Below are 15440 nucleotides of genomic sequence, written 5' to 3' on the forward strand. Positions count from 1 at the left end.
GAGAGGGCGAGACAAACCTTGAAGTTACCTCATGATTGCGTTACAAAGGCCCTGCTCTTTTCGCATCCAGCTGACCTAAGCCATGAAAGCAACAGCCCCATGGCCATGATCCTAAGAGGTTCTCTCACATTTTATAGAGGAGTATACACCTCCTGGTTGGATTTTGGCTGCCCCAATTATTCTTTGCAGAAGGCAGAAGGATGAATTCAAGGTAATGAATTCACCAAAGCATGCCCTACCCTCGGCAAAGCCCAGCCTCCAACTCTACTGCTCACATCTGGGGATGGTCTATGAGTCTTATGGATGCTATTTTGCGGTCTATTCTTTGAAAAAGCTTCTTCTTCCCCATGCTTCAGGGGTAGTTTAGTGGCTCTCCTTCAAACCTTGTTCCCCATTAAGGCTTTGTCTTGGATTAAATCTGATGAGCGATGATTTGTGGCAAAGGTGACCCTACAAATCCATAGAGGTGTGCTGAGTCCCCAAGAATAAGAAAGTTGAACCCAAAGGAGAGGGATTGGTTTGACCTTGTTCTCCAGAGTACCCAGGGGTGATCTACCTCCCCAGCAGAAAGCGGATGCAGGCTGGGGCTGCAGGGATTCATTCTGAAATGAAGCCACCTTGCCCTAGATGCCCAGTTTCCTAAACCCACCCAACAAAGGGCCCTTGTCATGGAGAGCAGTTGATGTGAACATCGAGACATCCTGGGGCTGCTGACTTGAAGTTGCTTCAACTTCCTCTGTCCTCGCTGAGGAAGCTGGGCGCTCAGCACGCTCAGCAAGGTTCATAAAACAAATCCTGGTGGCAGGAAAGCCTGGGACGATAAGCAGGAGGCCCTGAGGGGTGTGTCCCAGGGGGTAGCCTGACCACCAGGCGTCCCTGGGTTAACTCAAGGGCTGATGCCTCATCAGTGCTGGAGACTGTTGACATGAGCCTTGTGCGTCATTGAGCCCTGGGGGTGGTCCAGGGATCCTGGTCCTGGCAAGCTCAGAGCGCTGGAGGATGCTACTGTCATGGATGATCGCTTCTCTGTGTACCAGCAATGACTAACAGGGACTCAAGCCAGAATCAGCCTACTGGGGGATCGCAGCACTTGGAATACACATCTGGAGGCTTGAATCTGGCCCCTTCAAAAACAAAGCCAATCAAAAACAGCAAAACCGCACCATTACCTGAGGATTCTTCACAAAACTTCCGGTAGGTTCTAGGAGCTTCTAAAACTCCCAGGCTGATGCATTACTCAGCGGTTGTTAATCCTGTGCAGGAACGCTGAGTGCAGACCCCTCAGTTCTTTCTGGGTACTTGGGGCCTCAGCTGACATCCCAGAGATCCTGGGGGTGCTTTTCTGAAGTCCTATCTCCTTCTGCAGTATGGCCACCCCCAACCTCTCAGGCAGTGGACATACCTCTGGAGAGTCACTGTCAGTCTTAGAAAGCATGAGACATACCTGGGGGAGCTTGTTAAAAGTTTAGATTATCTAGGGGCTCCTGGGTGGCTAAGTCAGGTAAACGTCTGACTCTTGATTTCAGCTCAGGTCATGATCTCCTGGTCTGTGAGTTTGAGCCCCGCGTCAACAGTGCAGGGTCTGCTTGGGATTCTCTCTCGCCCTCTCTCTCTACCCCTCCCCCACTCATGCCTGCTCTCTTTCTCTCTCAAAATAAATAAACTTAAAAAAAAAGTTCAGATTACACACACCTATGAGAATGGTGAGATTCAAAAGCTGGCAACTCTAACAACTGTCCCCTGTTGGTGGGGATGTTGATGGAGGAGGGGAGGCTGGGCATGTAGGGGGGAAAGAGGTCAAATGGGAGCTCTGACTTTCCACTCAGTTTTGCTGTGAACCTCAAACAGCTCTAGAAAAATGGAGTCTATAAACAAAACAGCTCATTCACTTACCCACCCGAAGGGCTTCTGATTCAGCAGTGCTGGAGCTGGGCCTGGGAATCCACATGCATCCTATGACCCAGCAACAGCACTGCTAGAAATTTACCCAAGGGATACAGGAGTGCTGATGCACAGGGGACTCGTACCCCGATGTTTATAGCAGCATTTTCAACAATAGCTAAATGATGGAAAGAGCCTAAATGCCCATCAACGGACAAACGGATAAAGATAATGAGGTTTCTATATACAATGGAATACTACTTGGCAAGGAGAAAGAATGAAATCTGGCCATTTGTAGCCACGTGGATGGAACTGGAGGGTGTTCTGCCAAGTGAAGTAAGTCAGGCAGAGAAAGACAGATACCATATGTTTTCATTCATATGTGGATCCTGAGAAACTCAACAGAAGACCAGGGGGAGGGGAAGGGGAAAAAATAAAGTTAGAGAGAGGGAAGGAGGCAAACCATAAGAGACTCTTAAATACTGAGAACAAACTGAGGGTTGATGGGGGCTGGGGGAGAGGGGAAAGTGGGTGGTGGGCATTGAGGGGGGCACCTGTGGGGATGAACACTGGGTGTTGTAGAAACGAAGTTGACAATAAATTATATTTAATATAAGAAAGTAATAAAAATTAAAAATAGAAAACTGTTCCCCACACCCTGACGTCACTGGTCTGTGGGTCAGCCTCAGAGGAGCAAAACCTCCCAGCGCCTGGCAACAGCTGGCAGAGGCAGACAGAGCTCGGCAGCTTGAGGTTCCCTCCGCAGGCAATAGCCACCCCCACCCCCACCCCGGCAGCTGGAGTGGGCTAAGTACACTGGCCTGGGGGGCAACGCAAGAGGTTTTGGCTTCTCCCACCCCTAGGGCCCTGCCCTTTGGGTTGGCAAACTAGAGAGAAGATTTGCGAGTGTTTACCCACCTGGCCAAAGCTTTGGCGTAGGCGCAGGCTGAATTATTAGAATGAATTCCCTCCTGGCTGCTCTCCCTTCCCCAGGCTTTTCTCCTCTGCAGCGTTTATTTATACAACCGGCCACATAATGTTCCTCTGACACATTCTCATTCCTCCGTCTCCTTCCTCAAAAGCCTTCCCCTGCCTCCCTCCTGCCTTTAAGGTCAGCCCCAAATGGTGGCCTCCCTGATCTCCAGATCTTTGGGGGCCGTGTGCTCCCTTCACTCCTCCCTACCCCATGGAATTGCCCCCTTCAACCAGGCTACTGTGCTTTCTGCTTCCTGGAGGCTGGCTCTCCTCCCTGCCCATCTCCCCTCTTCAGCATGCATGCTCCCCCCGCCCCTCTTTCTGATGCACCTTGTCCCCCGTTGTGCTAGCACTTGGCGTACAACTTACCTCTGTGAGGAGCTTCTCTGTCTGATCTCTTGGACCCCAGAGCATATGGCAGTGTCATTACTGAGGCTGCATCTCTCTGAATCTGCCTCGGTGGGTTCTTAACACCTGTCCTCACCCTGACTTCTAGCGAAGAGGCCAGTGTTTAGGCAAAGGGGACAACGCAACTGAACCAGAGGACCTGGCCTCAAGGACAAACTCTGACATCTGGGAGCTATAAGACCAGTGCAAGGTACTCAGTTTCTCTGAGATTTTGTGTCTTCACCATAAAGGAGAATCGTAAAGGACCGTTGGGAGGAGGAAAGGACAATGATCCTGGATATGAATGTGCTCTAAATTAGAAAGCACTTCCCACAATCCAGTGACTGTCAGGCTTCATCAAACCCGGTTCATCAAAGGCCAGGCTGGGCTCAGAGCAGACATGAGACCAGAGGGGGGGGCCACTGTTCTGAGGCTGAGACTGGGGTAGGACCTAGAGAAACCCCATGCAAAGCCTTGGAGTCAAGAGCGATGAGGAAGAGGGTTGGGTCGGGGATGTGCAGAAGAGAGATTTACAGAACCGACTGGGTGGGTGCCCAGGTGGCAGAAATGGCCAAGGATGGAGACCCGGGCAAGAAAGCAGACAAGAAAGCAGAAGGAGGCTGAAGACAAAGACAACAGTCTCTCTGGTTTAGGGAAGAGCTTCTGGAACACTCTTCATCCAGGGCCCACCTTGTGGCCGAAAACATCACCAGGGAAACCCAAGAACATGTCCTTGAGGTCAGGAGTCCCAGAAACTCAGGAGGCTAATAGGTTCTCCATTAGAGGGTGGCTGTCAATGTAGAGTTCAGGAAACTGGATTGTATAATGATCTAGGACTTTGGCTTCGGAATACTTCTTATGGCCTTCCCAGTCTTATCCAAGTTCTTGAAGTTTCTTCTATTTAAGTACTTCAGTTCCTCCTGTATATGATGGGGACATTCATAACCACGTCATCGCATTGGCGGTGAGTATTTCATCAGGTAAGTCACATAAAACGCTCAGGACAGGGCAAGGCACATGGTAAGGGATCAGCAAACCTTAGTTCTAATAATCATTATTGTTCTTACTTAGACAATCAGTAGAAGCTGGAAAGATGTGAGTTTCTGCCTGCACAAAATACGGGTGAGGAAAATATGAAACCACCTCCCGCCCTCAAGACCAAGAGAAGCTTCGTCTGCCTGAAGCCGGGAAGGGTGTCTCCTCTGCTTGCGTCCGTCCCAGAGTAAGTCTGTGTCTCCAAGAGGCAGGGGCTGGAGAGTGATCGCCTAGCTCAGCCTCTGGAGTCCAGACGTGCAAGTTTCCCATCCTTTCAAAAACTGCTTTTCCAGGATGATTATCTCTTTTCTTCTTTTTTAAGGAGGCTCCACGCCCAGTGTGGAGCCCAGCACGGGGCTTGAACCCCAGACCCTGAGATCAAGACCCGAGCTGAGATCAAGAGTCGGATGCCAACCCAGGCGCCTCCGGAATGACTCTCTTGAGGATGTCCACTGCTATCAAGCCGCTCCTGTCCAATAACTCAACAGGAAGTTACCCAAGTTGGGCACAGAGCACCAGGCATGTGGGGGACGCCCCAGCGGGAACGTTTGACTGGAAAGGGAAGTGTGGGGCTGGAGGCCTGGCCACAGGGAGAAGTGCTGTCTGCTCTGTGGTCACGCCGTGGGCCAGAACATTCAGGGCCACCCGTGGCACACGGCAAGTGCAGGCTGGCCGGGGCCAGGGGGACTTTTTTATGATCCGTGAGACAGCTACCTTGGACCTGAAGGACAAACTTCATTTTTGTGGGTGAAAATTTGGAAGCCGTGTCTGCTGAACTTGGCAGTTCAAGACCACTAAGATAATGCTTAGGAGGAGGAAGGAAGAGAGAAGGGAGCCGAGAAGGAGGGAGATCGGGAGGCCGGAGCCGCTCCTCAACTGCTAGACTTTTGACATGCTTCGTATAAATACTAGTTCAATTCGTGTTTACTCTTTCTAAAGACCCATTTGCTAAACACTTCTCGCACTGCTGTTCGGCGGCTCAGCACTCTTACAGGCATTTCTCTGGAGAGCCAGCCAAGGAACAGCCTTATTAGGGTCCTGCTTCTCAGAAGGCGCTGCTGGTGGGTGTTTTCCCCGCTCCACACCCCCCCCCACCCCCCACCCCCACCCCCCCGCAGAATGACATTTCACCACACAAAACATTTGGGAACAAGTCGGGCCGGGGGAGGGTCAAGGTGGGGCAGCCTCCCTCACTGTCAGAGCGGAGGGTGCGGGCCGAGCCGAGCAGCTCTGTAATGCCACCCCACACAGGGTCTGGAACAACATAACACAGAGCATGTGGGCTTTTCTTTGGAGAGCTGTCACATGGGTAGCAATCTGTGTGTTCTCCCATTATATAGTTTGATGTCTTGTTAGAATAGAAAGATTTCAAAATTAGCATCAACATTTGAGAAGAAATAAAATTTCTTCCATATGCTGCGTAGCTTGGGTGGCAGCAAAAAAGGCAGAGCCGAACCCCAGAATGTTCTGTGTATCGCCTCTCCCCACGGTCCATCCAAAGCTGTTTTCAGACGTGCCGCGGCCTCCACGGCGGCCTTATTTCTGCTCTCACTGCGCCTGGCTGTTCCCCACCCCCGTGGGCTCATGTGGGCCCCTGAGGCCCGGCTCTGCTGCCTCCTGCCCTTCCTGGCTCAGCCTGGCCAGGCATTGGCATCAGGGAAGGGGTGAAGGCCAGCCAGCCTCCTCTTCCTCACTCCTGGGCTCTTCCGGCCAGGAAGAGGGATGACACGGTGACGAGTGTCTTTCAGCTGGGCCACACCACATTCTCTGGACGCCCTCCCACGCCCTCCCTTGACTTAAACATACAAACAGATGACCCTGACCTCTATTTCAAGGCTTCGTGGAGTCCTCTGATTAAAAGAGCAGAGATCCTCAGATAGAGACAGGCACACATTTACGGACCGCCCTTGCCCAGAAGCATTGTCTCCCGACTTGTTCGTGTTCTGGAGACACAGGTCTCTGGGCATTTTGTTGTGCCCTCTTGTCCAGAAAACAATCAGCTAAGACCTTGGCTTCTTTTTTATTTTTGTAAACTGAACAGTCTCCTGTGTCTCACCCCAGTAAACGATGTGTGTCTTGTTCACAAAAGCCCCCGTGGTAAACAACAAATTCTCACACAAAGGGGACAGCACAGAATCTTATCAGATAGGATTTTGCTTGCCCTTGAGGAAACTACCTCTTGGACCCAGGTGATCTATCTTGGAAAATTGTTAACTAGTCCCAACTGTATAAAAATTCATTCTTAATATGCCTACAGCCTTCCTCTTGGCCTTTCGTGCTATCAGAGCGTAGAAACTCCACTGCCCAGGGTTGAAGATCTGAGCTTTGGCCTTGGGCCTTCCCCATCCCCCCACTCCCCTCCTTTTTTCTTTTTTCTTTCTTTTTTTTTTTTTTTTTCCCAACGTTTTTTATTTATTTTTGGGACAGAGAGAGACAGAGCATGAACGGGGGAGGGGCAGAGAGAGAGGGAGACACAGAATCGGAAACAGGCTCCAGGCTCCGAGCCATCAGCCCAGAGCCTGACTCGGGGCTTGAACTCACGGACCGTGAGATCGTGACCCGGCTGAAGTCGGACGCTTAACCGACTGCGCCACCCAGGCGCCCCTCCCCTCCTTTTTTCTTAAATACCTTGAGACCAAGGAAAAGAAAGTAACTTTGATATTCATAAAAATGAATTTATATTATTTATTTTATTAATAGATGGAAGTAGAAAAATAAATCATTTTCTTAACATACACAGAAACAATAGACAACATTCAACATCAGTGCCTTGTGAATAACTATTGGCAAACTTGAAATAGAAAGGACCTTCTTTCCCTGGACCCTTTGTCATTGGCACGGATGAGTTTATCGAACCAGATGTTGGACACCTTGAAGCCTTTGGGAGTCTGGGGTCCGGAAAGTGTCAGTGGGAGAGGGGAGGGGGACAGGAATAGGACAGGCCCATGGGGACAGAGGCCTCCAGGAGGAATGAAGCCAGGGGGCTCCCCGAGGGCTCGTGGGCATCTTAGAGCATCTGTGGGGTGCTGACGAGCAGGACGGTCCTCCCTTCCTCTCTCTCCCTCCCCTGCCTTCCCCTCCTGAATCTCCAGCTCCTGTCCCAGCTAGTCAGGCAGGAAGGAAGTGTGGAAACAGTCTTAAGCCCATCCTTCTTTCCTGTCCTCGGAATTAGCCGGACCCAGGAGGCAAGACAGAATGGACTTCGGTTTCTCTCTCACGTAGCAGTCCAGAGGTGGGAGCGTCCGGGCGAGCGGGCTCGCTTACTGAGGCCATCCCTAGACCCGGGTTCCTTCTCTTGCTGCTCTGCTGTCCCCTGGCTGTGGTCACATCTGGCCACAGGGTCACATCTGCATTGTAGCCTGTGAGAAGAGGGGTTGGGCGGGGGGGGGGGGGGGGGGGGGGGGGGGCGGGGCAGCAAGGCCACCAGCTTCTCTTTGAAGCCATGTCACCGAGAAGTTGCACGTAGCACTCCTGCTCACAACCCAGTGACCGGGGCTTAGGCGACACTGCCACACGCCGACTCTAGGGAGACCAGGAAATCTAGTCTGTAGCTGGGCAGCCCTGTGCCCTGCTCAAACCCCGGCCGAAAGAAAGAATACGAGAATGGGTACTGGGAGATAGCCGGCAGTCTTCGCCACAGCAGTCCTCCTGGGATGAGGCGAACAACGAGCCCAGAACATCGAGTCCTGGGCTCCTGCGCTGTTTCCGGTGCTCGTGTCTTTCAGCTACTGAGTCTGCATTAGCCCCTTGTCCCCACACATCCCGAGTCGGGGGACTGGCCTTCTACCTTGGCTTCTATTCCAGATGGCCTAGTAGAGCTGTGGACGCTCCTCCCGGCTGCCGACCACCCGCCTGAGCTTCGAGGATCAGCGGCTTTGGCCCTGCCGGGCACCTGCAGGGGTGGCCCTGCTCAAGCAGCCTGAGTCTTCAGAGGCCACAGAACCCCGTCCCCCGCCCACCTGTCATTGTCCACCCCCTCCCTGCAGGTCAGGCTCAGTCCTTCTCCCTCTGCCCCTCCTCAGATGGGCACAGGCGATGGGGAACCTCGGCGGCGGGGGGGGGGGTGGAAGGTAACAAAGGAGAAGTGCCTGAGGGAGCGGGCTGGAGGTGAGCCCTGAGCCCTGAAGCACTCTGTCCCCTTCACTCCTCTGCCGGTGCCGGAGGGGGCTGTTGTGACATGTGCCCCCCACCCCCCTCCCCAGTTCCTGTGCCGAAGTCCTAACACCGACACATCAGAATGAGACTGTACTTGAGTTTGGGTAACCGGGGGTAGGAGTTCCCACTGCTCGCTTGTCAAGTGCGCGCTCCCCGACCCTGCATGCTGCCTGGGCCGGGCGAGGGCCTCAGACTCGGTAGCAGAACGGAGGGGCCGAAAGAGACCTCAGGCTCCTCGGTCCTGGCAGGGTCCCAGGGTGCTGTCTACCGCCTTGCGTTCCGGAGCTGCCTGCAGGTGTGACGGGGGGAAGGGGGGGTGCTGTAGGGCTCAGCCGAGGCTGCCCCTCCCCTCCCCTTTATTCTCAGAGACTCCAGTTGTCTCTTAATGCATAGTTCACTTACCAAAAAGAATCCAAAAGACTCCAACGGAGCTGGAGTCACACAGGGGGTTGGAAGTCTCAGAAACAGAGTCCAGCTCTCCCGAGTCACAGCCCAGGGGTCTTCCCATCTCACAGTGACGTCTGTCCCAATGGGGGAGGAGGGGAAGGGGTAGGTGTCTGAGCACCTGTGGACCAGGAGAGGGGCCCTGTCCCAGGATCCCAGGGCGTCGGGCCTGGAGGAGCTCAGGGGGCTTGGGAGGAGGGGACCAGTGAGATCTACAGCAGGGGACAGGAATTCCGGCTCGGCCCTCCCTGGGACATCCAGATTGTACTCTCCCTCCCTGTGGCGCAGGCAGGGCACTGGGAGAGGTAGTGAGGAGAAGTCAGTAAGTGAACTGTTGTAGGTGTTAAAGGGGAGCGAGTAGGAAGTCTTAGAGTAGTGGTCTTCCTCGATGCTTCTCAAACTCGTCATGCAGATTCTGACTCACTAGGTCTGATGGAGCCTAATGTGGGATTTCTAACAAGCTCTCGGGGCTGTACACGCTGTGATGGGATCTGTGATTTTATGTGCCAACTTGGCTGGGCCCTGTACTCAGGTAGTGGGTCAAACACTACCCCGGATGTTTCCGCAAGGGCATTTTTCAGATGAGATTGCTATTTAAATCGGTAGACTTTGAGGAAAGCAGATGCCGCTCCATAGTGTAGGTGGGCCTGATCCAATCAGTTGAAGGCCTTAAGAGAACAAAAACTGACCTCCCCCTAAAAAGAGGGATTTCTGCCAGCATGGCCTTTGGACTCGAACTGCAACTCTTTCCTGGGTCTCTAGCTACTGGCCTGCCCTGCAGATTTTGGACTTTACCAAGTCTCCACAGCCATGTCAGCCAATTCCTTAAGATAATCTCTCTCCCTCTCTCTCACTGTGAGATTTTGACAAGATATCCCAAACCTTTGCTTCCTTCTCTGTAAAGTGGAGATTACGCATTTAGCACAGTGCCTGGCACTACTTAGGAAACTCTTAATAAATTAGAAAAATAACCTTGGGGCGCCTGGGTGGCTCAGTCAGTTGAGCGTCCGACTTCAGCTCAGGTCATGATCTCACTGTTTGTGGGTTCGAGCCCCACATCGGGCTCTGTGCTGACAGCTCGGAGCCTGGAGCCTGCTTCGGATTCTCCGTCTCCCTCTCTCTCTGCCCCTCCCCAGCTCATGTTCTGTCTCTCTCTGTCTCAAAAATAAAATAAACATTAAAAAAATTTTTTTAAAGAAAAATAACCTTTATCCACACCGTGATGATTATCACCATAGTACTGGGAGAAACTGTAAGAAGTCTTGTCTTCTCTGTCCTTAGGAAATCTTGTCTCCACCTCTTCTAAGCAGTAAAAAAACTTCCTCTTTTCTTAGAAATCTCAAGGAAGCGAGATTGTACAGACCTTTTCCAGAAACCCAGCATCTTTCAACTAAATCCCTCCGATTGTGTTTTGAACCCGGCGTCCTGTCCTGGAGGCAGCCCTTCCTGGCACGTGAGGGGACCAGCCCTCTTTCCCTGCCACGCGTGAGTCCCTGGCCTGTCTGCTCAGTCCTGGTGGCCTCACTTCCCGCCTCTCTCCTCACTGCCTGGCAGGAAGAAGAAAGCAGCAAAGCGTTTTCCAGTCGGGACATGCCTGCCATCGGCTCTCTCCCTGGTAACAGTCAGTGTTCTCTTCTTGTTTTAATTGGCATCAATCTGTTTATTATCAGCGTGGTTCTTTGGAGAAAGCCCAGAAAAATCATTTCCTATCTGAACAGCAAAGAGTGCTGAGCTCCTCTCTGCTTTGTTGACGATCTTTAGGACTAATTTAGACTTCTGGCTCCTTCCGCCCCACGGGCAGGTGGGTTTGCTGAATTAGTATCGTGTACAGAGGCCTTGACTCGTATCAGGAAAAAGCTTCCGCAGCACTAAGGGTAGCCCCAGGAATTTTGCATAAAAGGGACTTGGAGACAGGAATTTGTCGTGGTGGGGCGGGGGGGGGGGGGGAAGGGGGGAAGGTACTAGAATTGTCCTACACCTGTGTCTGTAGACCAACCACCCTGCTTTTACTCAGATGCTATATTCTAGAGCATCGAGGCAACAAACCTGACACTGAGCCAAATCTGGCCCACCACGTGCCTTTGTAAATAAAGTTTTATTGGAACACGGCCCCATGCCCATCCATTTACCTATTGTTTATAGCTGCTTTGGGGCGACAGGGGCAGATTTGAGTAGTTGTGACAGAGACTGTGACCTGTATACATCAGCCTAAAAATACTTATGGCAGGAAAAGCGTGCCCACCCCTAACAATGACACAGCAATGTCGCTAACAATGTTTACATAGACTTGAGAATACATCCTGTGCACATTTCAAATACTATCTGTATCTGGGGACGTCTGGGTGGGTGAGAGAATGAGGACGCGGCAGGGAGAGGACCAGACAGTTTCCCTAAGCTACCAGTTTGTGCCGCGATGGTCTAGACGCTCGCCTCTAGGCCCAGGATTTGACTCTGCAGAATGCCAGCCCCGAGGTTCTGGCTTCTGCTCTGCGTTGAAGTCCAGCCTCTGCCCAGAGCTCCTACTCGCAATCTTTCAGGCCACAGGACCCACAGAAGATGGCATTATTTATAAAAGGGTGAGGCCGCTCCCGGTGAAAATGCCACGTGTAGAGGCCATGCCGTTCCAGGCCCCGTGCAGGCCCCCAGGACTGAGGCCTCGGCCTGTGCACGCGGGAAAACCCATTCACTGCCTGGAAGTCACTGCCTCCCTAGAGGTGAGCTTTCACGTGGTGAGAGCTCTTTGGATCTGTTAATCCAGGGGGTGGAGGACAGTGGGCCACACTTTCCCGCCTGCTGCTCTGGGATCTCCCGCCCACTAGAGCTCCAAAATGGGCTGACCGGACCACCTTAATAAGGACCTGGTGGAACATTCTAGACCCGGGAGTGACTTTGCCAGTGTTTTCTCCTCCCTTTCATTAAAGCCTAATTGAAGTTCTGACAGTAGGCGGGATCGGTACGATATCCCTGTTTCGTAACCGGGGAATTGGAACCTCAGAGAACTGAAGCTGGTCTCTTATGGGGCCCAGGCTGGCCGAAGGGGTGCGGCACGTCCTGGTAGGGTGGTGTACTGGGCCGTGGCGTAAATCCTGCCACTGTCCTGCTGGGGCGCGGTGGGGAAGCCAGTGCAGGGTCCCGTGCACACGGGTGCAACTGTGCATGACTCGCAGGAGGACGGACGGGGACGGTGCCCAAGGGACGCTCTCAGAAAGGGAGGTCAGGGTATCTGGCCTCTCCCGCTTGCCTGCCACGGCCTGAAACCTGGCTCTGCCGCTCACCTGTTGCGGGGTCTGAGAGTCGGTCCCTAAACCTCTGGGGGGGGCCCCCCTTTCCTTATGCATGGACTGAAAAGGCATCGTGGGCAGAGCGTGGGAGCAGACCTGGTGCAGGGAGAGCTGGGGGCGTCTCACCGTGACGCTTGGACTCTTAAGAGCGGCATGCTGGGAGTCCTAAGCACGCCCACCCCCATCACCCACACACAACTAAAAACAAACATAACACGAAACCATATGTTTCCAAAAATCCAAAACATTCTGAGGTTTTGCTCCTGATACCTATGTCAAAAAAAAAAAAAAAAATCTTTTAATGTAAATCATCAAACTCTTAAGAGATGAAAAGTGCTAGGGTCACTTCGCTACCTCCGGCAAGTGACGGAGGCCATGCACTACCGGCCTTCAGGACGGTTGTGGAGACGAGGCTGGTGACCCACGGGAGAGAATCTCTGCCCGGATAGGGGATTTGGAAGAGGTGGGTGTCCTTGGATCCCACCAGCCAGAGCAGACTCGGTTAAGGCAGAGCCGACCTGTGGCTGAGGACCGTTTTGCCGAGGAAGAAATCTCCAAACAGAAGCATTGGGAAAGCACAGGAAGTCTAACATAAGTCCTTGCCAGAAGCCTTGGGCCAACATCTCCACCAAATCCGTCTTTCGGAGTTCTGACCACAAGTGCCACCAGACTCCCATTTGGTACTGCAGCTGTTGATTGGAAAGGGTTGTGATCGAAACTATACTTATCTATGTAAGAAATTCTCGAGTCTTTCTGTGGCATTAAGGAGGTAGGCAAGGGGGTGCCTGGGTGGCTCAGTCGGTTAAGCGGCCGACTTGTGGCTCAGGTCATGATCTCACAGCCCCGCGTCGGGCTCTGTGCTGACAGCTCAGAGCCTGGACTCTGCTTCAGATTCTGTGTCTCCTTTTCTCTCTGCCCCTCCTCTGCTCACACTCTGTCTGTCTCTCTCAAAATTAAATAAACATTAAAAATTTAAAAAAAAAAGGGGGGGGGGCGCCTGGGTGGCCCAGTTGGCTCAGGTCGTGATCTCACAGCTTGTGGGTTCGAGCCCCGCATCAGGCTCTGTGCTGATGGCTCAGAGCCTGGAGCCTGCTTCAGATTCTGTGTCTCCCTCTCTCTGTGCCCTTCCCCCACTCATGCTCTGTCTCTCTCTGTCTCAAAAACAAATAAACATTAAAAAACATTAAAAGAAAAATAAAATAAAATAAAAAAGTAAACAAAAGAAGAGGTAGGTAAGGCTTGCCCGCTCTGTGCACGTGTGTCTCGTACGTGTGTTTATGAAAGTGAGTCAGAACGCAGGGCCACCCCCTCCAGGCTCCCATGACAACAGGCTCAGTGTTGTCAGACCATCGCTCTGGGTCTTTCTGCCTTGAAGAACATGGTCACAGTAGGGTTCAGCTCGGAGAAAGCAGAGACATGCTGAAGATCGTGTTCTTCCAAGGAAGACTTAGAAGATAAGGCACACAGTGAGGCCACAAACTGGGTGCAGCAGGGACAAGACAGTCTCCTACTATGACACAGATTAGAGGAATGTGGTGGCCTTTCCCCTCCCCTCCACCCCATCTGAAGGGCAGCGAGATTAGGTGGGGCCCCAGCACCAGATGAGAACGCCGTGAGCACCCAGTGGCTTTGTTACGGAGCGAAGGCTGGATGGCCTAAGGGCGAGGTCACAAGATCTGGATGGTCAGGCCCGTGGCATGCCTCCAATGTTGCAAAATGATGTCAAAAGCAAGTCTGCACGCCCCACAGAGCACCACTTCCCCCAACCCAGCCTCACTTTCGACGTTCTTTTCACGAAGAGGGCTTGTGAGCCAAGGAAAGAGTGTGGCTGGGTGTGGGGTGGTGGTGTCCCTCCGGTTGTTGGATGCTCGCAAGTCTTCTCACGGACATTTACCCAATTCCCACTTAAGACTGAACCCGCTGGGTCGTTGGTCCTCGGCTTTGCAAGCCCTCGGGGGGCTCCCAGGCTTCTGTCTCACCCTTCGAGTACATCCGCTTTAGGGCTGGCAGAAGAAACTCAAGACCCACAGGCCATAGCCAGGTCTCAAACAGCAGTGGCCTTGCTGAAATCAATTTCCCGGTGACAGATGAAGTGTGGACTCCATTCATCACGGCTTCCCACAGGCTCGTCTCGCATGGCACTTTGCGGCCAGCCGGTGCTCGCTAAGCCGATCTCTCTAGAAAATCACGAAGAGATGCCAGAGGAGAGGCAGAAAAAGGCCAACTCCCAGATTTTAAATTCCCTGCCCCTTATGGAGCCAGGATCCTTGGGAACACCTATCTGGGTGCTTCTGTCAGTCTGCCAGTTGGCTTGTCTGTCTGTCCATCTCTCACACATACACGCACCCACATACACACACAGTCTTTAAAAATCCCTTTCTCTCTGTTTTCCTTTTTCTAAGCCTCTTTATTTAGCACACTTAAAATACTGAAAACACCGTCTCTTCTACGTGTGGGTCCACATCAAATTTACTTCCAGGTTTTGTGTAATTTGGAAAGGGAAGAGGAAAGAAAAGGTATCCTGGAACGGCCTTCTTCTGTGGATTCATTGACTGATGCATTGAATCACTCGAAGAAACGACCATGTGTCACATGCCTTGCTCGTGCCGAAAGGTGAGGTGATAAATGAGATGGGCTGCGTGGTCTAGCCTGGCCCTCGTGGAGTTGGGTGTCCCGCAGAAAGCCATCAGCATTTGGAGGAAGTCCTCCTGCTACCACAGACGCCAGCCTCACCCAGGGCCTTGATGCTCTCTCACTCTTTCTTCCTCAGGGTCCCGGCAGAATCCCCGGTGGTCCCTGTGTTTCTTCTCCACGGCCCCATGCCCAAAGCCTCGTGGCTGGGCCATGGTTCCCTTCTCTGCTTCCCAGCTCTTCGTGTCATTGGTCAGCCCGGTAACTGCCCTTCCAACATGACTGACCTCAAGGATCACCGCTGACCACTCAGCTGAAATAATCGTATCTATCCTGACCATCCTTTGGGAGAGGTGCCCTCTCAACTGAGATTTCTAGTACATTTATAGAGAATTATAGCTTAAAGCCCTTTATCCCTGTCATACTGCTTGGCTTAGGCAGTGGTTTGGTACCATTTTAAAACTCAACACAGAAGCTGGGAGAGGTTGAATGAACTGCCCAAGTCCACGGAGCTCATAAAGGGCAGGGTCAGGCATCAAACCCAGATCTCTGACTCGCACCTGCCTTTTCCGCTGTGACGCATTGGATCGTGGGGTGACCAGGGAAGCATGCTCAGAAAGCTGTGGAGGGCAAATCAAACCCCAGGTACTA

The sequence above is a fragment of the Panthera leo genome, chromosome D2 (genome assembly GCF_018350215.1).
Source record: "Panthera leo isolate Ple1 chromosome D2, P.leo_Ple1_pat1.1, whole genome shotgun sequence".
Lineage (NCBI taxonomy): Eukaryota > Metazoa > Chordata > Mammalia > Carnivora > Felidae > Panthera > Panthera leo.